At 48.2% G+C, this 26,814-nt stretch overlaps 2 protein-coding genes and 1 long non-coding RNA gene across 3 annotated transcripts in view; 2 read left to right on the top strand and 1 right to left on the bottom strand.

The window, feature by feature from the left end:
- LOC146808829 (urokinase plasminogen activator surface receptor-like) overlaps nucleotides 1–26,814 on the top strand; it is a 644,273-nt gene that overhangs the window by 137,774 nt on the left and 479,685 nt on the right. The window lies entirely within an intron of this gene.
- The window catches only part of LOC146808830 (urokinase plasminogen activator surface receptor-like), a 250,196-nt gene that overhangs the window by 211,120 nt on the left and 12,262 nt on the right, over nucleotides 1–26,814 (bottom strand). The window lies entirely within an intron of this gene.
- On the top strand, nucleotides 12,242–22,422 carry LOC146808831 (uncharacterized). Its single transcript, XR_014966266.1, has 2 exons — nucleotides 12,242–12,335; nucleotides 21,996–22,422. It is a non-coding gene; the product is annotated as an uncharacterized LOC146808831 (long non-coding RNA).

Genomic DNA, 26,814 nt, shown 5'->3' with positions numbered 1-26,814 from the left:
TGAATCCCTCAGCACTAGAGGTGTGCCTCTAACCTTGAGTACTTTTGATATTGATCATTGTTTTAGAATTAGGAAGTGGGAACACCTTATAAACTTGTAAAGTTGTCTAACTTTCCGCAAATCATCAGTGAAGAAGTCAACCACACCAACACGGATAAATAAGGACATTTATTCCAACCAAAGGAACAGCAACCAACAATATATGCCCCCAACAGCGTAACTGCCCATAGTAGAGCATTTCACCCAGGGAAAATATAACATTTCAATTGATGTGAGGACATTATATTCTTGCTCAAAGAAATAGGCTTTAAACTATTACAAATCATCCTCCCAATTTGAGGACCCCTTCCCAGCCTCCCTGGAAAAAAACACAACAACGCCCTAACACCCCTCCAAGATCATAAACAGCTCCCTGATGGCAAGAGTATTGGCAGACTGTCTTGAACTAGGTAAAGTCACACCACTACTCAAAAACCAGGAACAGACCCGAATTACCATCAATAACTTGAGACCCGTTTCCAGTCTACCCTTCGTAGCCAAAACTCTGGAGAGACGTGTTCTCTCACAACTAATCCAACACATCCACAACAATAACCTCCTAGACCCTATCAATCGGGCTTCAGAAAAGGGTGCAGCACGGAACCAGCTATCCTGAACATAGTTGAAGACCTACACAAATCCCTGGATACAGACCGATGCTGCCTTCTAATTCTCCTCGACCTGTTGGCAGCCTTCAACACGGTTGACCACAAGCTTCTCTTGGACTCCCTCCAAAAAAAAATCAGATGGCCCTTCTCTGGTTCACATCCTTTCCATAAAACCGCTCTCAACAAATAAAAATAAACAATCTGACCTCAGACACAACGGCAATAACCCGGGGTGTCCCCCAAGGCTCGGTCCTCTTGCCCACACTGTTCAATATCTACCTGGGGCCACTAACAGTCCTTCTCAACCAAGCAAACATCCTCTTCCATCTATATACAGATGACGCCAAGCTCTACATGGTAATCTACTCACTTGACGACTTGTTAAATGCCACCCTCAAAGAAGTCCAACTATGGCTATCTCACAACCACCTAAAACTCAACCAAGATAAGACAGAAGTTCTTCCTTTATCAAAGGCAGAGCAGTCACACCAGATGTAAGAATGGTTTGACTCCATTTATGCTCTTAACTGCAATCTTACCCCAACTGACTCCGGCAAGTCTATTGGATTTGCACTGGACTCTAAACTGACCATGAAAGATCCTATAAAGAATAGTGTGAAGAGGGCCTTCTACAACCTGAAACTTCTGAACAAAATGAAACCCCTACCTACCGCGGAATGATCCTAAATCTGCCACGCAAGCTTTGGTGCTATCCAGATTAGACTACGGGAATGGCACCCTCACAGGCACCTTGCACCTCTTAAAACCACTCTCAATGCAGCAGCAAGAAGGGTCACGGGAATCAAACAATATGACCACATCCCCCCTGGCCTGAAATATCTGAACTGGCTCCCTACTGAAGCTTGCTGCAGCTTCAGAACTACTTGTACTACTCACAAACCTTTTCAACTGGAAAACCAGCGCACCTCACCTCAAAACTCAAATAAGCAGGTCAGTCGAGAAACATAAGAAGCTCAAACACAGGGCACGTTCCTCTCAAGCAACACCCCCAAAATCAGGAACTACATACCTACACATCTCAGGATGAACCCCTCCTTCTTGAGCTTCAAGAAACAGCTAAACGATCACCTCCTAAGCCAGCGTGGACGTCAACCGATCAACGAGACAGGACCTTTACCCCTCCCCCGTTGCCCTCCGTACCTTCTCTCCCGTGTGCCCAAAATTGTTTTCATCTGATTATTTTCAACGGTATTGATTTTATGTGTTATCTTGATATGAGCACTCTGATACCCTCTGGTCTAGCCATCGCCTTATAAAATCTTAAATAAAAAAAATAATTAAATATTTATGCTCAGGCCTACCTCAGGGTATGGTAGGTTTGGCGAATGATCACAGATCTTTATGAAATGAGACTGGAATGTCTAAATCAGGAAGTTAAAATTCATTCTGGACACCTCTTATTGTAATTCTTCTAAACATTTGCAAAAAAAATTCAAATACGTCTTCAGTCGTGGCATTTTAAATGCACATAACCTCTGCCTAGGAAACTATTGAATTGGCTAATAAATTAATCAGAAAAGTTAATTTTGGGATTGAAGTGGAACTAAATTGATGTTGTGTTCTGTCTTTCCTACAGTTTGTGTGCAACTATATCTTGCTCTGCCTGAACAGAAGCCTTCTCTCGTTGGACAGCGATGGCTGCCCTGCTGGTACCAGCTCTACGCACTCTACTTTGTTTGGTGGTAGCCACTGTCTTTGGACCATCAGGCTGTGATTTTTGCATTACCCTATCGAGAACCTCCTTGTATTACCTGTTTCGAAGCACCTTACAGCATGCCATTATGATGTGCAAAAATCAGCATCAACCTTAAATGGTTTCTAAAAGATTATTAGACAATAACTGCTCTCCCAAATCCCAGGGGCTTTTACGTGTGCTTCACTGTCTTTTGCCAGATGATGACTTCAGAAAGCAGTTGAAACGTCATCAACACAGCAGCACAACACAGCTCTCCTCATATCAAACAATAAACTGAATTAAAGAGCCATTCCAAAAACAGAGAACCCAGTTATGTCATGAACATAGATAGTAACTCTCCACTATAAAAGAAGAAAAAACAAAGTTTTCTTGAAAAACCCTCACAGTCCAATTCCCTGGTTCCCTGGTTTCAATAAATAGTTTTAGCACTGATTTGTGGTTTTTCCAGGGGGGAAGAGGGTAGCCTGTTGTCAAGACGACGCCTCTACTGTCTGCACCTAATTATGAATACATCTCTGGGAACCATGAAGAAACTCTCAAACTATTTTTATACAATCAGAGATTGAAACCTAACTAGGTGGTAAATGTATATTTTCTACATTTTATTTTTTGGCATGCAAATAGTGTGCACGAATTGAGAAACAAAAGGCGCGGAACCAGGGAACTGGATTCCCTAGGTCCTGAAGAAAAGCCAAATTTGGGGTATGGCTTGAAACATGTAGACCTTTTGGAAATCGGTGTCATAACTTACTTTCTTCCTAAATCTTCCCCTATCCTTTTTAACCATGCCGACCGTCGGTAGAAATAAAATTGGGTATACCTTCCAGCCAGGTATTTTAAACTAAACCACCACCCCCACTCCCTCCTCATCTTTTATCATTGTAAAAGAAAATAGTGCTCCCGTGCAATTCGTAGGTCGCAGCACGCCCGATCCGTAGCGGATTTGAGATGGACCCATGATGAAGCATTCCACTAAGGGGTGACCCTGGTGGGTGAGGGTTTTACAAGAAAAACTTAGTTTTTTCTCTTATAGTGGAGAGGTACTATCTATGTTCATGACAGGACAGGACTGGGTTTCTCTGTTTTTGGAATGAGTTACTTGTAGAGGGGGCCGAACCCAGTTTACCCTCTCCCCCCCCCCCCCCCCCCCTTCTTTGGAACTGAATTAAGGAGTGCCACAGATATTTAAAACCCGCTCTACTACTGCACCGTAGTTGTTTGTTTATCGTAGATGCACTCATCTACTCACAGACTAATTGTATATCCTTCTGGGATCATTGAGGAGAAGATGCACTTCTTTTTCATCATTGAGTTTACAAATAATTAGGATTCTGTGTAAATAGAGGCTAGCTTCTGTTTTCATGTTTAACAATAATTGTTTTATCTGTGAAAGTGGATTGTTAGTTGGGGTGGATGGTAGCCTACCCCAAGTAATAGTGACGCTATTCATGTTAGGTCTAGTAAAGGTTACAGTAATTTAAACCTGAGCTTAACCACTGGTAAATAACCACGAGGGAGTGAGAAGCTAGAAAGGGGTATCCCTCAGCATCCCTGGTTAGAACCAACAATTACACAAGAGAGGGTTAGCCTGTCTAGAAATGAACTCTTAAGGCCTAATCGGTCCGTTGTCAGGTCTTAATATATCTTAAGATGGTGGGGGATCTGCACCCAGGATGCCTCCCTGTCATCTCATGGATATATTAGCAGGATCCTCACCCACAGGTGCAAGGAGTGGCATGCTTCATCATCGGATCCTCACCCTCTGTGCCTAGTGTGACTGGGGTGATGTATTACAATTTAAAAAGAGGATTTAGGGCTGTCAAAAGCAATTATTTTGACAAGTCGAATTAGCATTTTATAAATGCACAACCAGGTGACTGGCGGCAGGCCTGACGTCATATTTTGCATTCCACTAGTGACATTTAACTTAAAGGTCCTGGCACATTTTGTACCATTTACTAGGGATTTATAGGCAAGTTAAATATGTATACGGGGTGTATACACATTAAAAAACTTTAATATGTTAGGCAAAAGAAATTAAATACTGAGTGTAAATTCCGACACTATCATGTCAGTCCTCCCCACACCCCTTTTTAGGTCTCGGCTCGAAGGCTGCGCTTGCGCAGTCTCGCTCCGAGATTTAATGACTTGGAGAAGAGGGGCTTGAACCCGCCCCTCTTCTCCCCTCTTCTCCATTGGCTGGCCTCTTGAATGCTGGCCAGCCATTGGAGAAGAGCTTCGTCACTCCGAACAGGCCCCGTCCTTTTCGGATTCGGGGGCGTGTTTTTTGCTACTTTTCTGATTATCTCCTCCAGCCAAAGGCAAGAGGAGAGAACAGAAAAACACGCCCCCGAATCCGAAAACACCACTGCGTTTCTCCGAGGCATTTCTGCTTGGCCTCGGAGAAAGGCGGTGGTGTTCATGGCGTCCTCTCCCCTGCTCTTGGCTGCCTCGGTGCTCCCGTGTCCGGCTGCTGCTCTGGTCTCCTCCCCCTGTCCTAAAAAGTTTGAATGTGAAAATGTGTTTCCGCGTCACACTTGTGCACGTCCCGTTGGTGTCTCCGTTCCCCCAGCTGCTGCCATGAATCAGTGTTAATGGCCCATCAGCGGGAGGCGCCGCTTCGCACAATGTGTACAGACGGAAAGCCTCCCTTTGTGTAGGCGAGTGCCAGGGAGCCAGCTTCGCACATACCTGCCAGATGTCATGTTCAGAGCCTGCTGGGGGTCGGGGTGGGTATTCGGGTGCTATCAGGTGTGCATACCTTCATTCTGTTTGTTGTGCAGCTGTTAGCATCACAGGTGGACCCCGATTGCATCCACAGACATGGAAGTCCAGAGAGCCCTTGGAGGCGGCAGTGAGGAGCGACGCGTGCTTCCGGATAATGACGTTCTCTTGACTATTTTGACTACGCTTAGCTTGCAGCCACCAGTTATCTAGGCTAAATTACCTCCTACCCGGATTGTGTTCATCATAAAAAGATTCAGCTCGGTTTTCTCATAAACCATTGGTCACATGGTTAAGGGTGCCAGGTGGTTCATGTCATCAGGGGAACCTTTCACCAGATTTATTTTCGAAACAAATTATTGTCATGTGGCAAGTGAGTTCTGGTGTATGGCGAGCAGTGGGTTGGAAAATGGTGTCCGTGATGAGAAAAAGCCCTGTAGTGACCTTACACAAGGGTTTTAGAAATGTTGCAAACCCTGGACAACTTTCAATTCCTTTATTTACAGCCTATTTTGTGCTTGCATTACATTCCGTAGACAAAAAAAACGAAAAACAACCCATCCCTACCCGAATTTGGATTGATGCCATTTCCAGTCCCTCTGCGCTTGATGTCCTAATTGTCTTTTATGGGCGTCACTCACAAAGGTCTGCATATAAATTAGTAATTTACAACTATTAAAAGGGCTGTCAGTGCCAGTAATATTTAGAGATGTGGGTGGGCAATGGCTTGTGATGTATTCGCAGGGGGTGGAGCTCGCAGTGTGGGTGTAATAGTAGAGGAGGCGGGCTATGCTGTGGCTTGGGGCCAGGCGTTGTTAGCAATATGTGAAGCGCTGTGGTTAGAGGAGGGGCGGGTTGTTGATGTGTGAGCGCTAAGGAGATGGGTGTCTTGTGTAAGGAGGTGAAAAGGGAAGATGGCTTGCAGTTTCCGTGTGTCACGCCATGGAAAGGGAGAGAGGGCGGGAAGAGACAAGGAGTGATGCACTACTAGTAAGACGCCCTTAGAGGAGTCCTCTGGGAAGCCGTGAGAGTTTTGAGAAGGTAAACAGCCACTCCCCCTACAGTCCCCATCGAAGCGTGCAGCCAGTGCCTGCTGGTGGTGTACATTTCCACTGTCCATCCTACGCAGCACCCTCAGCAGCTCCTGCACGCTTTATCTTTAGTAGCGAAGTTTTCTTTTTATTTCCTTCTGATGTTGGCATTTAACTCCTTCGTTTCTCGAGCCTTAAACACTGTTAAATGCTGATTTATTGCTAATCTCGTCACAGGTGCTGGAAGGTTTGTGGAAGCCACTGTGTGTGTGTGTGTGTGTGTGTGGCTCTGTCTATGTGGCTCTGTGTGTGTGGCTCTATGCGTGGTGGCTCTGTGTGTGGGTAACTGTGTGTGTAGGTGGCTCTGTGGGTGGCTCTATTTGTGTGTGGGTTGCTTTATGTGAGTGGCTCTGTGTGTGTGGGTGGCTCTGTGTGTGGGTGACTGTGTGTGTGTGGCTCTGTGTGTGAGTGCAAATGCAAAAGGTCTCGCATTTGAGAGTGATTAAGCTATTGACATTGTAAATAATGCCGTTTCTTTAAATGTTTTAAAAACAAAAACATAAACAAAAATAATGTCATGAGCAATGCCAATAGCTCTAACTTTACCAATGCCGAGACCATTGCATTGTAATTGCTTGTTCCTTCTTCCCCTTACTTTAAAAGTGATATGTTGATATGGTCTCGGGATTCTTCTAGTGACATGAAGATCAATTTTCCAGACACCCTGGCACTACGGACTTAGGGCTCGATTACGATGGCAGGGAGATCGCCACCAACAGGCTGTCGGTGGTGGTCTCCCCGCCATCCTAAACAACTTTACTGCCCGCCATATAATGATGGCTGGCAGATGTGTGGTGGTCATAAAGACCGACCACCATGCATCCAACGGGCTCCTTGAGCCCGCTGGTGCAGCGGAGGGGCTCATAGTCCCTACAATGGTAACAGTGCCACCAGGCACCACAGTAGGGATTACTTTCCACCTGCCTGGTCATGGAGGTTAACCCGCCATTAACAGGCAGACAGAAAGGGACTTCGGGGGCCCGTAGCGGACCCCCTTAACCCCTGGCCCTGGGACACAGGACAGGGGACGTAGGGGGCACCTATTGTGCACCCCTACATATCCCTGCACCATGTGGCAGGCACCGCATGGTGCAGGGATATGTAAATTGCATTGCGGCGGGTGCTACAGCTGCAAAATATTGGCAATGCCACAGACTCGGTGAAGGTCGCATCGAAATTGGCACTGTGGGACTGCCACCTTGTTGGCGGGCCATCCCAAATATGAAACAATGGCGGGTAGACTGAAGTCGTATTCAACCACTTAGTCACTGTGCCGACCCGAATCAGAAATAAAATTGTGGTGCAACCATTACCCAACCGACTGAGCAATCTTAAGCGAGGTGTGTTCTATGTCACGATCAATCAGATGAGATGTTGCAGGGGCAATCAGTAGAACTGCAAACCCTCTTTCATTAATGACCTACACACTCAAGAACACTAGAACAACAAGCATTGGCAACGCTAATAGTTCTCGCCTATGTGTGAGTATTGGCTTTGCCAATGCCTGTTAGTCCTCTTGTAGCGCAACATGGCTAATCATGACCGAAAAAAGTGTAATAAGCTTTTTTTTCTTCTAGCGTCGTAGCGCCTTTTTAAAAGGAAGCTTTTATAGCTCTTTTGGAATTACTTTTAGCCATGATTCACAACAGCCACGCTGTTCTACAACATGGCTAGAAGACATTGCCAAAGCCAATAGCTCTCACATAGATGACGCCTGTTGCCTTTGCCGATGTTCGTGTGTGAAAGGAAGATGGAGGAGCCTGTATTTCGTAAAAATTGCTGCAGACATTCGTCGGTAGTAAGTTGTGGTCTGGGAAATGAATATTAAACTCATCCTGCCTATCCATGTGTGTTCGCACACTGCACTGAAATCTCAGATTTTAAAAGCGTTTACACCCAGCCTCTCACCCCAACTTGTTCGAAAAAATCAGGAAGAAGAAATGCCTCGGGAAAATATATTTACCATACAGAACTATCATGGCCCAGGCAGCTGTAGGCGCACAACTACGGAGTTGCTCTGCAGGAAATGGGGAATAACATTTGGCATAGCTTTTTATGAGCATAGAACCTCGCGGTGCTGAACTCGACTGGCCGCACATATTCATCCAAGGTTTGTGCTCCATTTTAGATTTACCTCAGCACTCGGACAGAGGCTGTGTTCACTTCAGTCAGTGACACCTATTGCTGTGACGGCTTAAATGACCCTCGTCCCACAGGTAGTTGATGACGCGGACTCTTCTCATCTTGGACAAGCTTTAGTAAACCGAGGTGCACTCCTGTCTGACTTCTCCTCGCAGCCCTTTTAATTGTGAGATGCGATCAACGCTCGGCAGAAAGGGAGCTTGCCTCAGATAAACCAAGATCTTGGTTTTCAGCAGCACGCGTTTTCCACCAGCCGCCTCTTGGGCGTCCGCTCGGCGCCATAAGCATGAAGGGTGTCACGCACGACTGTGGTGCAAGGTCGTCGTGCTTGCAGTTTCATTACTACATTGCACGTTCACTAAATGTCAGATTCATAATCAGCAGTGTTGGACCTTTACAGTCACTCACATGTGATGACGTATATTGACGCATCTTGCAGACATTATGACTGCTCAACGGTGGTTTCTGAACAGTGTATGTGGGAAGCTTTCTGCTGGAAATACCGCTCGTGGGATTGTCTCTTCCAGTGACGTTCAATCGTTGTCGGCTGTTCGAAAGGTCACAGACACTTAACTGACAAACAAAAATGCAAAAGGAACGCAGGAGAAAGAAACAAGCATTTACAATGCAATGCTCTCGGCATTGTTAAAGTTAGAGCTGTTGGCATTGCTCATGACATTAATTTTGTTTATGTTTTTGTTTTTAAAACATTTAAAGAAACGGCATTGTTATTTACAATGTCAATAGCTTAATCCCTCTCAAATGCAAAACCTATTGCATTTATTTCTGCGTAGTCATAGTTACCGTGTTTTGTGTGGCAGTTTAATTACACGGTGGCTCCCAGTGAAATTCAAAATATTCCCTGAAAGGGGCACGGCGCTGGTGTCTGCGTTGTAGCTCCAGAAATAACACTGACAACTGAGGGACAGACCAGCGAGCATGTTATAAATAGATGTGTACCATGGCACACACTGGCTTGCATTCTGCAGTACCAGCTGCAGCGCCAGGTCGGATCTGACACATTGAACAGACCTCCCGCGCCCTTCGAAAAGATCTTTCACAGCACAGTAATCCACAAATATTATCATTACATGGCCATGGCTTTTCATCGAGGTAGGCAGTGCGCCACAGGGCCCGCGCCTCGCACCACATACGGGACATTTGACCAGCAGCCCTCGCGCAATAATCAGTCCACGCAAGGTATTATAGCGTAAAAGGCCATTTTATTAGGACAGGGTTGGACAACCATAACCAGAAACACAACAGAAATCCCCAACAATCCCCAACCACAACAATCCTCACTACCCATACTCTCCAAGACTCCAACTACTCCATCCCCACTTCACACCGCAACCTTCTCACTTCCATTCGCTTCCTCCCTTCTCTTCCAAAACTCCACCATCATCTCCATTCGTCGTCCACTGCTCTGACGCACCCCCACGTTTCCCCCAGTATCCCCCTCCCCGGAAGGGTGAGTATGCCCGTCATGGACTCCTCCCCCCTCCCCAATCCGCCCCACACACACACAACCCGTCCTAAACTGGCACGCTGAAAACATGACCTCCTCAACTAGTCATGTAATTGCCGGGTGGGCGGGTGGCCAACGATCCACTAACTATCCCACCCTGAGGCGCTGGGGAATGGAAGAGGAAGGACTTCCTCTTCCTGCCCCTTTTAATCCCTACCTGCGACCCCACCCCTTATCCCACCCCTTCCTCCCCTGTCCTTCCCTCGCGCGAACTCCCCGGGGGAAGACTAGACCGCTGGTCTTACTTCCCCCGGGGGCCTCCATCTGCACACTGGAGCTCACATGAGAAGGAGGCATGGAGGAGGGGTGGGACCCTTTAGCATAACCAGTGAGGGCTCCACCCCATCCCTCTCCCCCGGGAGGGCCGCGCGCACTCCTCACCGCTGACGAGCTGCTGAAATATTTATCGATTTCACAGGAGGGGATGTGGTCCGTCGGCTGCGCTGCCGACATTGGTGCAGGAAACCAGGGTTCGAGCCTCGGGGTCGCGTCCACATCCAGTGATTCTGGGCAAATCACTTAATCTCTTTGCCTGAATGTGTAATGTAAATACGGTGCTATGTAAAGCGCTCCAATACCTTCGGGTCGAGTTCGCGCTATATAAAAGATGCCCAAAAAAAACCACAAAACAAGCATTGGCATAGCCAATAGGTCTTGCTTTTGGGACCTTATAAGTATTTAGTTATGCAACTTTTGCATGGCTAAACACTTATAAGGTCCCAAAGGCGAGACCTATTGGCTATGCCAATGCTTGTTGTGATTTGACACCTATATTTGCAGTGATAGTGATGTCAGGCCTATATATCTGCAGCAATAGTGATCTCACACCAATATCTGCAGTGATGGCAATCTCACACCAATATTTGCTATAATAGATATTCCACACTTATATCTGCAGTAATAGTGATATCACACCTATATCTACAGTGATATCGATGTCACACTTGCAAGCGCAGTGACATTTAGTGCGCAAATTAAAAAGTAATGCAAAGTGCTCTTCAAAGTAGCGTGTGTGTGAAACAATGATGTATATGAGCCTGTAAGTGTAGTCACTATTTTAAATGCATGCAGTATTCTATTCCTGTATAAAAAGAAATTAACACTAACTGTACGAGCTTACACTGCAGCCTAGCGAACTGTTAGAAAGAAGATGGGCCTCAGAAATAAAAGAAGCCAGCAGTGCGGTTAAAGTAGCGGCTGGGCCAAAATGTCTAAATAAGGGAAGGCACCACTTCGATGTTTAATCCGCAACATGTTGAAGGCTGGCGCTTATACAAGCTATGGTAGTAGCATGTACAGGTACAGCGATAAGCTAGTTTGTATATTAGGAGTATGTAGTGCGTAGGATTGTATTATACTAAAAAGTGCACATACAGGAAGCGGACAGAAGTGAACTGCAGTGGAGGTGCACTTATAGTTAACGGTAGAGAAATGCACAGTGAGACCTTAAAAACGGCACAAATAGGAGATGTAGCTCTGTAATTTAAAAAACTTACTGTGTTTGTTTGCAGCGAAAGTAGTGAAACTTTTAGAGTTGGCGATGTCTAGGTATGGCGTTGGATCAAGAAGTAATTAGAAAAGCTTGTTCTGTTCCATTTAAGTACCGAAATAGTTTTTAAACAAGCATTTGCAATGCATTAGGTCTCGCATTTACGCGAGTTTGAGCTATTAACATTGCAAATAACAATGCCTATTGGCATTGTCATTTACAATGCCAATAGCTTTAACTCGTGTAACTGCGACACCTATTGCATTGCAAATGCTTGTTCTGCATTGCTGTAGTAAATGAATCAACATTTTCCCCATAGGTTAAAAGCGGAAGGAGGGAATAGTTGTTGACGCAGGTGCCTTCATATTTTGTAATGTTTACCTGTGTGTGTGTGTGCTAAAACGATGCCATCCACTGCTGAAGGTGAAGATCTTGTGACGTTGACAAGCTCTCCATTTTGCTTGTGTTCCGACTCTTTGGTGTGTGCTCTTCGTGGCTAGCAAAACCCGTGTGTTTTTTTGTTGTGCTTTCTGGGGTAGATTTTTTGTAAGTAAAAATTGCATTTTGAATCGTTTCTGTGCATGTTTGCTGTTTTGAAACTGAATAACATTGGTGACATTTGTTTTTGGAAGGGAAAGAAGCGTGTTCAACATGCACTTGAAGACTTTGAGTTTACAGGGCCGTGTCTGAAAAGCTTTTGAGGAAAAACGTGTTCTCATTTAAAACAAAGGTCATTATCACAGCATGCCGACAGGCGCCCCACGCTGCGGACCTATAATTAACTCAGCAGGTCTTCCGGAGAGGAGCACTTAACGCACAAATGCTGTTCATGTGAAGCGCGTTCACAGACAGCAATCACAACACTCTGCGCGTGCCCCATCACAACACTCTGCGTGTGCCCCAGTCACAGGCACTCATGGTGAGGCGGTCTCTCACGCTGATGCCTTTGCCAAGAAGGTTGGGAAGTCCACGGCCAGAGGAGTGAGTGAGCAGCAAGGTATTATACACATTGTACATAGGAGTTTCTCATTGCGCTCAATGTGTGCTGTGTGTGACAAAAAGCGAGAGGATGAGTTCGAGGCCATGGAGTTGTTCTTCGTGATCTGAATCTCTTGATGTATCCCTGGACTTGTATAGTCCTGCGGTGTTGTCTCGTGCCTGAAATTCCCTTCCCTGTGCTCTGTCCTCCTAAAGGGAAGTTACACAAGTAGGGATGCCAAGCAGGAGTGTGTGTGTGTGTGTGTATAGCGCTGAAGCCATCTTGCAGTTTTTTCTGCATTGCTGTAGTAAATGACTCAACATTTTCCCATAGGTTAAAAGCGGAAGGAGGGAATAGTTGTTGACGCAGGTGCCTTCATATTTTGTAATGTTTACCTGTGTGTGTGTGTGCTAAAACGATGCCATCCACTGCTGAAGGTGAAGATCTTGTGATGTTGACAAGCTCTCCATTTTGCTTGTGTTCTGACTCTTTGGTTTGTGCTCTTTGTGGTTAGCAAAACCCGTGTGTTTTTTTGTTTTGCTTTCTGGGGTAGATTTTTCGTAAGTAAAAATTGCATTTTGAAACGTTTCTGTGCAGGTTTGCTGTTTTGAAACTGAATAACATTGGTGACATTTGTTTTTGGAGGGGAAAGAAGCGTGTTAAACATGTACTTGAACGACTTTGAGTTTACAGGGCCGTGTCTGAAAAGCATTTGAGGAAAAACGTGTTCTCATTTAAAACAAAGGTCATTATCACAGCATGCCGACGCTGCAGACCTATAATTAACTCAGCAGGTCTTCCGGAGAGGAGCACTTAACGCGCGAATGCTGTTCATGTGAAGCGCGTTCACAGACAGCAATCACAAAACTCTGCGCGTGCCCCAGTCTGTCTCCCTTGAGAGGCATCTCGGCGACAATAGGTCTCGAGAGCGAGACCTAAAAAGGGAACCCTATTTTAAATCACAAAAGTATAGCACATGGCCTTAGTTAAAAAAACATGTACGTGAGGTAGAGATGGGGTGCTAATGTTCCCTTGTCTGCCAAGTATGTGCGAACGTTAGATTGTAAGGATGAAAGGGTTGGTTAGGTGTGGCCCAAAGAAGAATTAGAGGATATGTTTCACTTGTGCGGCCGCTAAAGTGAAAGTAATCATTTTGCGGGCGCTTTGATGTTCGCAGTGACCACACGGCTCACTGAGAACATCAAAGCGCCCGCGAAATGTACACGCAGGCTGCCAAATGGTGCGCGCGCCCGGCGCACATGCACTGTACTTGGGGGCCTGAAAAGCCCTCGTTTGCACTTCCAAATCCCCGTTTTCTATAGCTCTCGCCAGAGCAGCGCTAAAGCGCTGGCTCAGGCGAGACCTAAAAAATGATCCCATTCTCTTACTCGGTTTGGCAATTAGTCAGCCTGCTTCCTCTCTGCCCCCCTCTTCCCCCTCCCCACTCGCACCAGTGCCTGACAGAAAATCCATGGCTGCTAATGTGCGCGAGGCCTCGTAAACTATGAAATGTATTTCCGGGTGGCCCCTTCTCTCTTCTTAATTGATAGACGCACATGGCGAGTTCTTCCTCTCCTTCGGTTCTTCGTTCTTCTGTTGAGGTGCGGTGACGGAGGGTCGGTCGTGCTTGCATGTTTAATCAGCGGATCGCGAGGGTCTGAAAAGGGTCTCTGAAAGACAATGGGAGACGGGCAAGACAGTGGTCGTTAGAAGGGGCTGGGGGAGGAGCAGTGAGAGGGCCTCGAACAGGTCGACAGTTCGGACAGGCGCTTTTACAGAATCTTGAAGAGGGCTTTCAGGATTCTAATAAAGGTCTGGGAGGTGGATGTTGGGGGTATAAGTGTTTTATGAGAGGATGGGAGTAGTGCCGGGGCGAGCATGTACTCATCTATGATTAGTGCGACAAGCGCAGAGGCACCGAGGACCAGTAATCTGAGGAATCAACTGCACTTCTGCAAGGCTGCCCGGAGGGGGGGCTGTGCAGCAACCCCCCTAAAAGGGCGGCCGCCTTAGTGCCTCATGATGGCACTGGGTGTAGCCGGTCTAGTCCCTGGGGTTTGGCCAGGGAAGACGCCCGGCAAAAGACCACTTCTGGCTGAGGGGGCAGGGGTATTTAGGCTGTCCCCGCCCCTTCCTCGCCCTCTTGTCCCTCTCGTCTCGCCTTGGGTCGCTCGTCGCCTCGCTGCATCTTCGCCTCTCGCCTCGTTTCTACTGAGTTCGGGTGAGTGTTCGCAGAGCCCCCACGCCTAAGCACTTTAACTTAGTGCAGCATGGCTAGGCGGCCCAGCTTCGGCTGGTGGCGGCCGGGGGGGTTTGCGGGCGGCTGCCTTGAGGATGGAGCGCGGGGTGGGGGAGCGTGTGTGCGAACGGGCTTTCACTGGGGGCCTCCCGCATACGCGGTGCCCGCGCGGCTGTCGCCTCTCCCGGCGGCGAGAGGTGGCTTATTAGTTACAGCGCGCCTTCCTTCGGGTCGAGCCCGCGCTCTATTTCGACCGTTGCCCGCTCTCTGTGTATGTGGAGTCTTTTCAAGTATCCCAACAGTAGGGCGCCGGGAGGTCCGCATTGCTGTGGCCGCGGGGAGGCGCTTTCTGCGGTCTCCCTGGTCGATAGGCATCCCGGGGGGAGGTGCAACGCACGGCAGTGGGGGGTGTTGAGCGTCCGGTCTGAGCAACGCTCCGAGGCCCTAACTGCTGGCTTTGGGGCAGGATTCCAGGGTTCGAGCCTCGAGGTTGCGTCCGTCTCAGTGATTCTGGGGCAAATCACCTAATAACCCCGTTACCGAATTAGGTCAGGTCAAGGCGGCGCTCACGCACAGCGCTCCTATCCTCCGGTCGAGCTCGCGTTTATAACGCCACGTTGCCCGCCCCCGGCGACTGTAGAGTCTTTCAAGTTTCGTTAGAGAGCGATTATGGGCGCCGAGATGTCCGCCTTGCCGGGGGCTGCGGGGCGGCGCTTACCTCGGTCTCCCTTGGCCGCTAGGCATCCCGGCCTCCCCCCGCAATGCACGGCAGTGGGGGTGTAGAGCGCCTGGTTGGCGCGGTGCTCCGAGGCGCAATCTGTTGGCTTTGGTGCAGGTAACCGGGGATCGAGCCTTGAGGTACCGTACGCATCCAACGTTTTTGGGGCAAATCACCTTAGATCCCCGTGGCTAAATATTTAAGGTAAATGCGGTGCCCACGTAGAGGCTCCGTCCTTCGGGTCTAGTGCGCACCATATGACGCCACATTGCTCGCTCCCCACGACGGCCAGTCCTGCAGGCTAACAGGTAGAACGGGAACATCTGCCAGCTGGCTGCTTTTAATACAAGCACCTCTATTAGTTGGCCGGCTAGCGCTCCGATGCAACAAATATTTTAACTGGCTGCTCTTCTTAGACGCGCTGCGTCGCGTGGGGAATGCCCGTCTCCACAGTGCTGACTGAAGTGCTGCACTGTCAGTTTAGGGTGACCAGATTCTCAAAACAAAAAACGGGGACAGGTCATAGACATAGAAGTAGGACTATGGTTTGCAGTAACCATCGACATAAAAGTAGGACTATTTGACAGCTGTCATAGACATAGAAAAAGAACTACAATGACAGCTCCCTCCACAGACCGAGATGAAGCATTACAGACAACAAATCCGCGGTCTTTTATTGGCAACCCTCTCCTTCACACAGCAGCATTAGTACTTTTTATTACATTTACACTTTTAAGGACTATAGCATATATTTGCCAAAAATCAATAAAACATCACAGGCTAGCAAACGCCAGATTTAATAGCTTTATCAATGCTCGTTTCTATAGCTGCACGTCAGCACCACATAAAGTACAACTCACCAATGTTGCTTTGTTGCTCATGACAGAAAAGCATGGGAGGTAAACTGCGGAATGCTAAATTGCCAAATGGCAGCCATGGACCAATGTACAAAAAAACACTACTCTCCAGGTATTACTGCCTTAGGGTCTTAAGGGTGGCACAGGCTGGCCGACCACACAGTCCTCCCACATTTGCGTGGTCACGCTGGGATGTCATGTTACCTTACTGGGGTATGTATAGTGCACTCTAGCCATTGGTATCATCTCATAGTGCAATAGTGTGAAGACCTGAGCAAAAAGCTCGAGCAGCGCGGCTCGCCTCTCCCACAGGCGTTAACCCTGCTCCTTTAAATCCTTTCCAGCTAAACAGTTTGCCGTGATCTGAAAGGTCAGTCAAAAGGTCAAGTCATAGCTTTGATACGGAGAACACAGAGCATGCATCAATTGGTTATGAATAAAACATGCATGAGCAATGCATTAATCCTTGCACGGTATGCATAAGGGCTACTGAAAAGTTTGTATGACTATGAATACAAGCTACAGAATGAAGAAATATTGTTTTATCCAAAGAAGAAACTTTGGCTGGCACGATGACGTAGGTGGCGCTGCGTGTAAAATGTCTCTCTTCAAAGGATTTCCCTTCTTGCTACAGCGCTCACCTCAGCGACGACACATGCCGTAAACAGTGCAAAGAGAGCATGCGCGCGCATGCTCAACCGGAACAATGAAAAACAGGGACATTTCTGTGTTTAACGGGGACACTGTTTGAAAACAGGTACATTTGAGTCACTTGGAGAAAAGTGTCGGGACACGGGGACATTTGCCCAAAAACGGGGACCGTCCTGGGAAAACGGGGACGTCTGGTCACCCTATCTCAGTTCCCTGAGAGGTCCCGTCCATTACAATAAACGAAGCTCTGCAAACAACTCCTGCTTTGTTTCCCTCGAATACTTGAAACCTGTTTCTGGAGAGCACAGAAGTATGCCAGCTATTTTCTAGTAACTTCTTCGGCAGAGGCACGCTAACAACTGTTCGAGCTGAAGTGCACTTTGAGGAGATGGCCTCTAACTTGATTTTCAGTGAAACGATTTATATTTAGTATTGCCTCTACATTTTATTTTGTTCCCTCGGCAATTACGAGGCCTCACTTAATGTCAAGATTTCTTGGGTGATTGACTATCTTCCTGAGAGAGAGATCGTTGTTTATGTGAAGTCTTGACTTCGGTGTAGTGCAGAGGGTTGACGTGCCTGCTGCGGGGAACGTGTGCCAGGTGGGTTTCGGAGTGCGTATGATGTGAGCAGATCGGCGGGTGCTGCTTTCAATTGAGAATTCCTTTTGTTACTTGCAATTGTACTTGGAGTCCAGAAATGAAATAGTGTGCATTTGTCTTTTATCCTGGACCTGCTTACACACTGCAAGGTATACTTTTTTAGAGCATTGCTTAGCGCATGAGGCCTCAGGTTAGATCCCCGTCTTCTCCGTTTCTTTCATCATGAGCACAGCAGCCTCGACGGGCATCGGAGCATGTTTCGCTGCGGTGGGGGAGCAACCTCCTCTGTTGTACTTCAGGCCTCCGACATTTGCGGTGTTTTGTGTTTATATGCAGTTGTGCAGCCTTGCACACGCTACCGTGCCTCAGTGAATCAGACGTTCAGGGGCCGTTCTGGAAGCTAAGCAGGGTCGGGACTGGTTAGCACTTGGATGGGAGGCCAGAATGTTATCTACAGGATGCTGGTCCCTTTGCTATGAGTTTAGGCCCCTCTTATGCGGGCAAATTAAGGTCTTATAGCAGGCAGCGCGGGAGCTTGGGGTCCCCCTTAAAAATAAAACGGGAATTCTGCTAGTTGAGCGCATTTGTTAAGTAAATATAGCACACACAAAAAAAAAATTGGCTACAACATGCGTGAACTGAGGAACATGCAGGTAACTAAGCGGAAAGTTGGCAGGGAGCATTGAAATCTCATCACATACAGTACTATACCGGTTCACCCATTCGGACAGGCATAGAAAGCTCACCAAATAGAGCCAGCCTTCTTGTGCATCTATCAATTCGTTTGCAAGCGGGTGAGCGTGGGGACAGCAGAATTTTCAAGTGTATGCTTGAGTATTTGTCTGTTAGGTGCAGGGCCGATAAAGTTGTTTTGAATAGACATTCAGGCCAGCATCAGTCCGAGTTCACTAGCCATCAATATAAGGACTGAGGGGAGTTTAGATCAGTCTGGGAGCTAGGTACGTCACTGATCAGCTCTCCTCGCCTTACTGCGCCAAGGGGGATTCAGGCCCCCGCTAGCATGTAATGAGGTCTTTATATGTGCGTGTGCGCGCATGTTAGCCCGTCGTGTGTGGCGCACAATTTTTCTTTTCTCTAGTAATGTCCATGTATTCACCAAGGACACGTGTGGCAGGCCCCGCCCCTCTTAGACCTTGCAGTTTGGCGGATGACTTTAGTTGCAACTTGATGGATTTAGGAGCAAGTCCATATCTGGATGGGAGAGAACGGGGCGGGCGTCCTCAGAGCGCATGCCACCGGGTCCGAGTCTCAGCAGGGACGCTTATCCTTCCGTGATTTAGGCAATTTACTCAATCCCCTGGGCCTAACGAATCTCGGTGTCCCGCAACTAGTCGCTATAAATAAATAAAAAATAAAAATAAAAAAAAGGAATGGCTTCCATGCGACACTTACAATCACAGGGTATCGATTTCTCGCCCGTGCACCACTCGCCAAGTATAAGTTTCCTGTATCATTACTGGGGGCAATGTGCCGTTAAATATACCCCTGGCTCGGCGCCAGGACTCTGATTCTATGTTGGTAACAATGTCGGACCATTGGATAGCTTGTTCCATCACAGTTTAGTCCTCTCTTGCCCTAGAGGCCCCTCCGGTGGCGCGCATCTGCGCCAGACCTTCTCGTTGCTGGGATTCTCTGGGATTGGCTTGCAGCCTGCGATGCGAGGCAAATAAAAGAATCTCCCGGTGCGTTATCTGCATGAGATTGCCATTATTTGCGCAGAGACAGAGCCGCTGACATCACATTTTGTGCTTTCAAAGCACCCGGCTCTGTTGGTGTCTTTCAAGGAGAATTGGCGGTTTACTGGTGTGGGGGGACAGCCCAGCTGTCGTATTCGTAGGCAGGCTGACATGAGGTAGAATAGCTCTCGGTGGGCCTTGCAACTGAGCTAGGATGGGTACTTATTTCACTATATGCAATTATAAGCACTGATCAGCCAATAGATGGGCTTGGTGTAGGTAGTGCTCCTCGCGTTGTAAATATAGAGATGCGATGATATGTGCGCAGTATGTCAGGCAACTGGAGCTCATGTTTATCGTTTCAACACCTTTGCGCTCACATACACAGACATTTGTACAATCAAATGTATTTCTCAACGCGCATTAGAGTAACGCTATGAACGGTGATCATGCAGGCTTCCAAGGAGCGGGACACCTGTCAGGTGTCATATGGCTGTTGCCTTCCAGTGGGCCCACGGCACGTGCACGCTTGAACCTGTTTTAATACGCTTCTGTTGGTCAGCTGGTTAGCCAATAGATGGGCTTGTTGTAGGGAGTGCTTAATTTTGTAGTTAAAATAGGGACGCATGACATGTGCTCAGTATCCCACGTAACGGGGGGCTCTGGTTTCACGTTTCTACTCCTGCGTCACATCATTTACATTTGAACATTGAGATGTATTCGCAATGCGCGGAGATTAACGCCATCTATAGTGATCAGTCAGGATTTTCAGTGCGCACAACACCTAGTAACGGTGCTGTGTGCTGGTGGCAGGTCTGCTTGCCAGGGTGATCGCCTGAGCAAGCTGTGTAGCCCTGCAGATTAGTTAACTGTTAAACGATCCTTGAACTCTACGCAGGGCTGCCTCTGCTCCGTTGGTGTCTTTATGTCAGCCGTTCACTTTGGGTGACCGGTATTGCATGAGTGAGGCAGTGGAACCTATCCATTAGGGCTATCAGGTAGGTCTTTTGTTGGATCCTGTGGAAGGCAGGAGTACCCATTTTCGCAGTAACTGTGTGCTCCCCTGTGGTAGGATTTGGCTCGTCGGTTACATTCAGCTTTCCTCCTGCCCAATCTATCCTTCTAGCCTTGGGGGGGGCGGGTTTGCCTCTGTTGGCCTCTTGGGGTTCAAGGGAAATAGAGGCGTGTCAGCTCCCCAAGCTTGATTGCCACGTTGCTGCGCTTCTTGACAGATGTTGTAAGTCTCCAGACAAGTGCTCCTTGCAAGGTTAGTTTACATTGGTTTGGTGAACACTTTATCCTTTCGCTTGCGGTAGGAGAACGTAGATAATGTGTTGGATTTAGCATTTCATGTCCTGGGACACTGAGCGGGAAGCTGGCTAGCAGTAGGACGAATGCTCCGTTAGTAAGGGAACCCCCATGGGTTAGGCTTGCACGGCTAGGATCTGAGGGCAACCAGCAAGGGCTTGCTTCCAAGGTTTGTGAAGTGGATTTATGCTTTGGTTCCCCCCTGGGTCACGCTGACCTGTCTGCTCCCTGGTATGCGGGCAGAAGTTTGGGAGGGCAAGGCTTCACATAGGCTGGTGACTGTCCGAAGGTGATGGTCATACTCCGACTAGTGCTAGACTCAGATAACTGAGGTAAGAGGAAGTAGAGCGGGTTGTCAACTCTTACCTCCACCCGCGGGCGCTTCCTGGCAGTTGTGGCTTGTCATAGGTATTGTTCTTCAGCCATGCAAAGGTAACATTGGACCAACGCCTATTTATAGATTTCAGGTCATATCAGTCAAAATCCACGGGGAGTTTTGAAAGAATGGGGGCACTTGTCCTGAGGGGGCATGCTGGCTCCGGTCCTGCATGGGCTAAGACTTGTTTGGCTGGACCTGGGGAAGCCCGGTTATCAGCATGTTGTAAGTTAAAAGGCAAAGAGGTTTTGGCTTCACCAGGAAAGATCTTATACACGCCGAGTCCACAGGGTGCCTGGAGGGAGATGGGGTGCACCTCTCTAGTTTAGGCATGGATCTTTTCCTACTGGATCTAGGGGAAGCTTTGGGCTGCAGCAGGTTGTAAGTAAATAGGTCTACCTTGGTGGGGGGCCCTGGTAGTGACGGTGGACACTCCCAAGGCTGTGGAGGAGTTACAGGGCGATCCAGAGTCTGCAGATTCCAAGGGGTACTTCATGCAGCAGCACAGCGTGGTGCTAAGCCAGGATACCCAGGGATGTCTAGCGTTGTCCCCTGGAAGAACTACGGCGCCCCGTTAGTCCTACGGGCGGTTGTGGGTCTGAGCAACCGGGGGCTGCCATATTACGCCCCACCCACCTCTCACGGGGGGGGGGGGTGAGTAAGCAAGTGGACTGGTGGTCCACTGATGGGAGGGGGTGGCCCCTCCCAAGGTTAGGTATGCACCAATTGGCGACTGCCACGGTGTGATTCAGGCTTATCAGACGGGCAGACGGCATAGGGGTTCGCCTGCCCTGGGATCGGATCGCCCGTAAGATAACCCACCATGTTTGCATATTGGTTATGCTAATAAACCTGCAGCAATATTTCTCCACCTACATATGTGTCGCGTGGTTTATTTATGTACTTATGCGTTATGTCCAACAGTTGCCGATATTGGCACTATGCAAGGCTGCCCGGGGGGGCTGCGCAGCAACCCCCCTAAAAGGGCGGCCGCCTTAGTGCCGCATGATGGCACTGGCGGTAGCCGGTCTAGTCCCTCGGGTTTGGCCAGGTAAGACGTCTGGCAAAAGACCACTTCCGGCGGCGGGGGGAGGGGTATTTAGGCTGTCCCCGCCCCATCCTCGCCCTCTTGTCCCTCTTGTCTCGCCTTGCCCGCCCCTCCGCTTACCCAGCAGATGGAGCTACATAGGAGGGGGGTTACGCTTTCTAACATGTTACTTTGTGTTGCAGGAGGAGTCACATGGCGATCCAGAGTCTGCAGATACCAAGGGGTACTTCATGCAGCAGCACAGCGTGGTGCTAAGCCAGGATACCCAGGGATGTCTAGTGTTGTCCCCTGGATGAACTACGGCGCCCCATTAGTCCTACGGGCGGTTTTGGGTCTGAGCAACCGGGGGCTGCCATATTACGCTCCGCCCACCTCTCACGGGGGGGGCGTGAGTAAGCAAGTGGACCGGTGGTCCACTGATGGGAGGGGGTGGCCCCTCCCAAGGTTTGGTATGCACCAATTGGCGACTGCCACGGTGTGATTCAGGCTTATCAGACGGGCAGGCGGCATAGGGGTTCGCCTGCCCTGGGATCGGATCGCCCGTAAGATAACCCACCATGTTTGCATATTGGTTATGCTAATAAACCTGCAGCAATATTTCTCCACCTACATATGTGTCGTGTAGTTTATTTATGTACTTATGTGTTATGTCCAACAGTTGCCGATATTGGCACTAAGATACCTCTGTGTTTCTCTGGGAGCCATGGCGCCCTTTTTCGTGCACACATCAGGGCCCAGAACATCTTTGCAACCCCACTAGTGGGGGGAGGCAAGAAGAGTGTGAGAGGGGCCAGAAAAATTGTTATCTTAGAGGGGGAAAAAACGCACATAAAAACTAAAATAACAACACGCACATACAGTAACAAGCACTGGCCGCGCGCGCGCCACGCGCTCAAAGTAAAAGAAAAAAAAAACAAGCTGCGAGAGGCGCTCTGTGGTGGGGTAGGGGGAGGGGCATTGAAGTGAGGCGCACGCGCTTGGCGTATTTGGTAATGTGAGCCGCATATTTCCTGCAATGTTTTAAGTATCAAAGTGAGCATTTTGCAAAGTTTTTATGTTAGAATAAAATATACAGGTGACGTCTGTTCAAAATCACCAACGTTGCTAAGGAGGTAGGAAGGGTAGCTCAGATACATATTCTTTCAGCTCCGCAGAGAGTGAACTCAAGAGGCAGAATCGATCGTGTTTGTTTGAAGGTATGACGTGTTGGTATCCTGAAATGATCTTCAGGTATTTTCACACAGGCCACAGCACTCGTGACTGGGGTCATGTCATACTAACTTAGCACATCGCGCGCCAAAAACTTCATTAAGTTAGATCTACAATGACGTATTTTTTTTATGTGAACTCGAAGCCGGAACTCCAACTATTTTGTCTGACATGCTAATATAAACAAGCATTGGCAGCGCATGCCTCATGCTCAAAGTAAAGGTGCCAGCGGGACTCCGGGCTGCCATGTAGCGGACCAGCACGGAGGCGAACATCGGCATGGCTGACACCGACCCCAGGACCCTGCAGGAGCAGCACGGAGGCGAACAGCGGCATGGCTGACACTGACCCCAGGACCCCGCAGGAGCTCACCGACTTGGTAACCATGTTTCTCCGAGGTCAAGCATAAATGCCTCGGAGAGACGCAGCAAATTTTCGGATTGGGGGCGTGTTTTTCTCTCTCTCCGCTTCCCATTGGCTGGAATGTTTACATTCCAGAGGAGAGAAAGAAAGTAAAGATCACGCCCCCGAATCTGAAAAAGACGGGGCTTAAACGGACAGACGCCCCTCTCCTCCAATGGCTAGCCTCCGTTTAGGAAGCCAGCCAATGGAGAAGAGGGGCGGGTTCAAGCCCTGTATTAAAAAACATTAAATCTCGCGAGCGAGACTGCGCAAGCGCAGCCTTCGCTAGCCGAGACCTAAAAAGCGGTGTGACGCTGCCAGCATTAACCGCGTCATAGAGCCTTTTTTTAAACTGTGTTACGTGAAAGGTACAGGAGAGAGGAAGCAGCAGGGGGGTGGCAGCGTAAGTTGGGGAGGGAAGAAACAGGATCTGAATCACAGCGCGTGCAGCAGAGGGGCACTAAATTAAGTAGCGTCAATCGGTGCTTGGTCCGTGCTCCACAGAAAAGAAAGGGCGGGACACTGGGATACGCTGGCCAATTAGGAAGCAGCACAGCAGACTGACCCAGAAGCCAACAAATGGTGTGCAATGGGTGGCTTGTGTGCCTGTTTTGTGTACAAAAGTCTTGCGTATGCACTGTCGCAGGCTCGGCCTAAAAAGGAGACTTGTTAAATACTTATTTTAAAATCAAATCTTAGTCTAGTGCTCACAATGTGAACTGTAATCAAAATGAAGGCAAATGTTATTGCTACAGCAATGGTTGCCATAAGCGTGAATAATAGATGCCACGCCAACATGATTATGGTTATTAATAATTAGCAATCCTACCCTCTTCCTGCTAGTTCTAAGTGCTCCTCTTAGAATTCTAGCAAAGCAGAAAACAAAACCTATGACTGATTTCAGAGATGGCACACATCCGCACACCTGCTTAAACAATGAAGTTCTGTGCTCGAGGAAATAGTAGGTTCTGCTATTCTTGTCTCATGAGGCCGCTCACCTTTATAAATTAGTGAATGGAGGCTAAGTGCCACCCATTCTGGTAGCCTTCAATAAGAACTCTTAGCGGCCGATTACGATGTCGGACGATCATTTGAGAACTGGAAACCAACGACCTCCTGTCGTCGGTTCCAGTCCAGCAAGTAGGATGCGACCGAACCCTGTTCGGTTGCAGTCCTATTCTTTGGAATGGGAGCATGCATTCCGACCTGCATGCTCTCCTTGTAAAGAGCAGAGGTGCAGTTAATCCCTGCACCTGGTGGCAGGCACCTCAAGGTGCCTGCCACCGGGTGAAGGGTTCAACAGGGGGGCAACATAGATGCTACCTAGGCCGCCATCCGGAGGCCTTGCAACATTGGGGGTCCTGCTGGGGGCCCCCAAAGTAGGATTCCCACAGCCTTTCTGTTTCGGAAAGCCCGGCACAGAAAGGCTGTGGGAATCTTCCACTGTAATCCATCAGCCGGAAAGAGCCACCCGAGGGATTGATGGAGGATTTCCGAATGACAGCCGGGATCTCTGAGCCCGTCGGAGGCCGTTCGGATATCCAGTTTGGATTCCCTTCCGACCGACCTCATCAAAATGGGGCGGTGGGTAAGGAATCCGAACGGGCATTTTTAATGCGGTCGGAGCGGTTCCGACCATATCGAAATAGACCCTAAATTGAAACAATGAACAAAAAGTGGCCTGATGGATTTTCAAGTATTTCATTCAACAAGTCTATTTCCTTTTTAATTATTAACAAAAACGAGAAATGCAGTTATCAACCTTCTAAAACCTCATAGAAATAATAACAAGTTAATGCGAAAACGACGCAGTCGCCATTTAAGTAAAATATTGCATATATATTTACGTAGGCAAGATTGTCACACTGCAGAGGATCATAATATCGACCAAACATGTGTCACATGAGTCATGCCTGTTCAGCCTTTTCATTCATTGCTTAGCACATGTAAGTCAAGCCGGGAACTGTCCAGGATAGAAAAAACACAATCTTCATGACAAAGTCTCAGGGTGGTAAACTTTAAAACGTCTTCCATTCAAACATTCATCTTTAGTGCTTGCAAATGAACAGTCAAAATCGAGACCGAATTTGCAACAAATTCAGGAAGAATATTTCCTCTTGATCCATCATTTTGAGCCTTACCAGGTAAGATCAATGCCTGTGAGGATGTGACCAGCTCTCCAGCCAGCAGTGTTAGAGACAGAGGTGAGTAAAGGGCCGGTGCTGAGGGGTGGCATAGGTGGGCAACTCGCGGGCACAAAGAGAGAGAGGGTTCAACGGCAGGAGAGCAGGAAGTCATTCTTCTGATGATCAGTGATTGGTCTCTTCTGCTGTGGCAGGCGATGGTTTCTGACACTTTTCATTGAGACGCCCTGCTCTGGCGGAGGGGGGTTCTCTGCTGCTGTAAAGGGGCCTCCCCTCCAGAGATCCTTGGAAGGGGAGTAAAGCAGCCATCACAGACCTCATTCGTCTTCAAGTGCCTGACATAAAGCCCTGCAGGCTGCTGTGCCCGGCACTGCAAGAATGCACCACACGCTCGAGCTGATAAGAAAGGGGGTTTATTGGTTTGACTGAACAGCACCACTCAGGTCCTTCCCACCCATCAACCAGCTCCAGCTGCCCACTGCCTGGAGTTCTACCCAGAACTGTGGACCTCATAACACTCCCCAGCAAGGGGTGGACACCCGAAGAAGTGAACACAACACAGCTCTCGCGTTTCATTTTAAATAGCATGAAAACAGAGCCTACTGCCTGAGGTAAAGACTTCACTTAAACAGCCATTTTAAATAGTATTCAAACACAAACAGCCCACTGCCAGAGGTAAAGACTTCACTGAAAATACATTTTATACAGTATAAAAACATAAACAGCCCACTGTCGAAGATAAACACTTCCCTTAAGACCTTTCAATAGCATAACACACATGAACGGCCATTTAATTAGCATAACACCCCACTGCCAGAGCAGCACACGTCACTAGAAGGACCTTTTGATTGGCATAACACATCCCACCGAAAGAGCAGCACCCGCCACTAAAATTACTTTTTAAATGGTATAAAAATACATTGCACAGCCAGAGCTAAACACGTCACTCGAAAGACTTTAATGTGACATAACACAAATCAAAAAGCTGTTCAAATAGCGCCCCTCTGCCAGAGATAAACTCTTCACTGAAAAAGCATTTTAAATAGTATAACACGTCTCACACAGAGAGCGGCGTACCTCACTAAAAGCACCTTTTAAATAGTATATATACCACACCCCACTGCCATCAAAGGGATCTTTGAAACGGTTAAACGCATCACAGCCTGAGCTAAGCGCGTCATTGCCTGAGCTAAGCGCGTCATTGCACAGACCTTCATTAAAAACGCTCTTTCCATAGTATATATAA

Source organism: Triturus cristatus, chromosome 7, assembly GCF_964204655.1.
Source record: "Triturus cristatus chromosome 7, aTriCri1.1, whole genome shotgun sequence".
In the NCBI taxonomy this organism is placed as follows: domain Eukaryota; kingdom Metazoa; phylum Chordata; class Amphibia; order Caudata; family Salamandridae; genus Triturus; species Triturus cristatus.
Note: the sequence above shows the minus strand (reverse complement) of the source record. Positions and strands in the feature narration are given on the sequence as shown.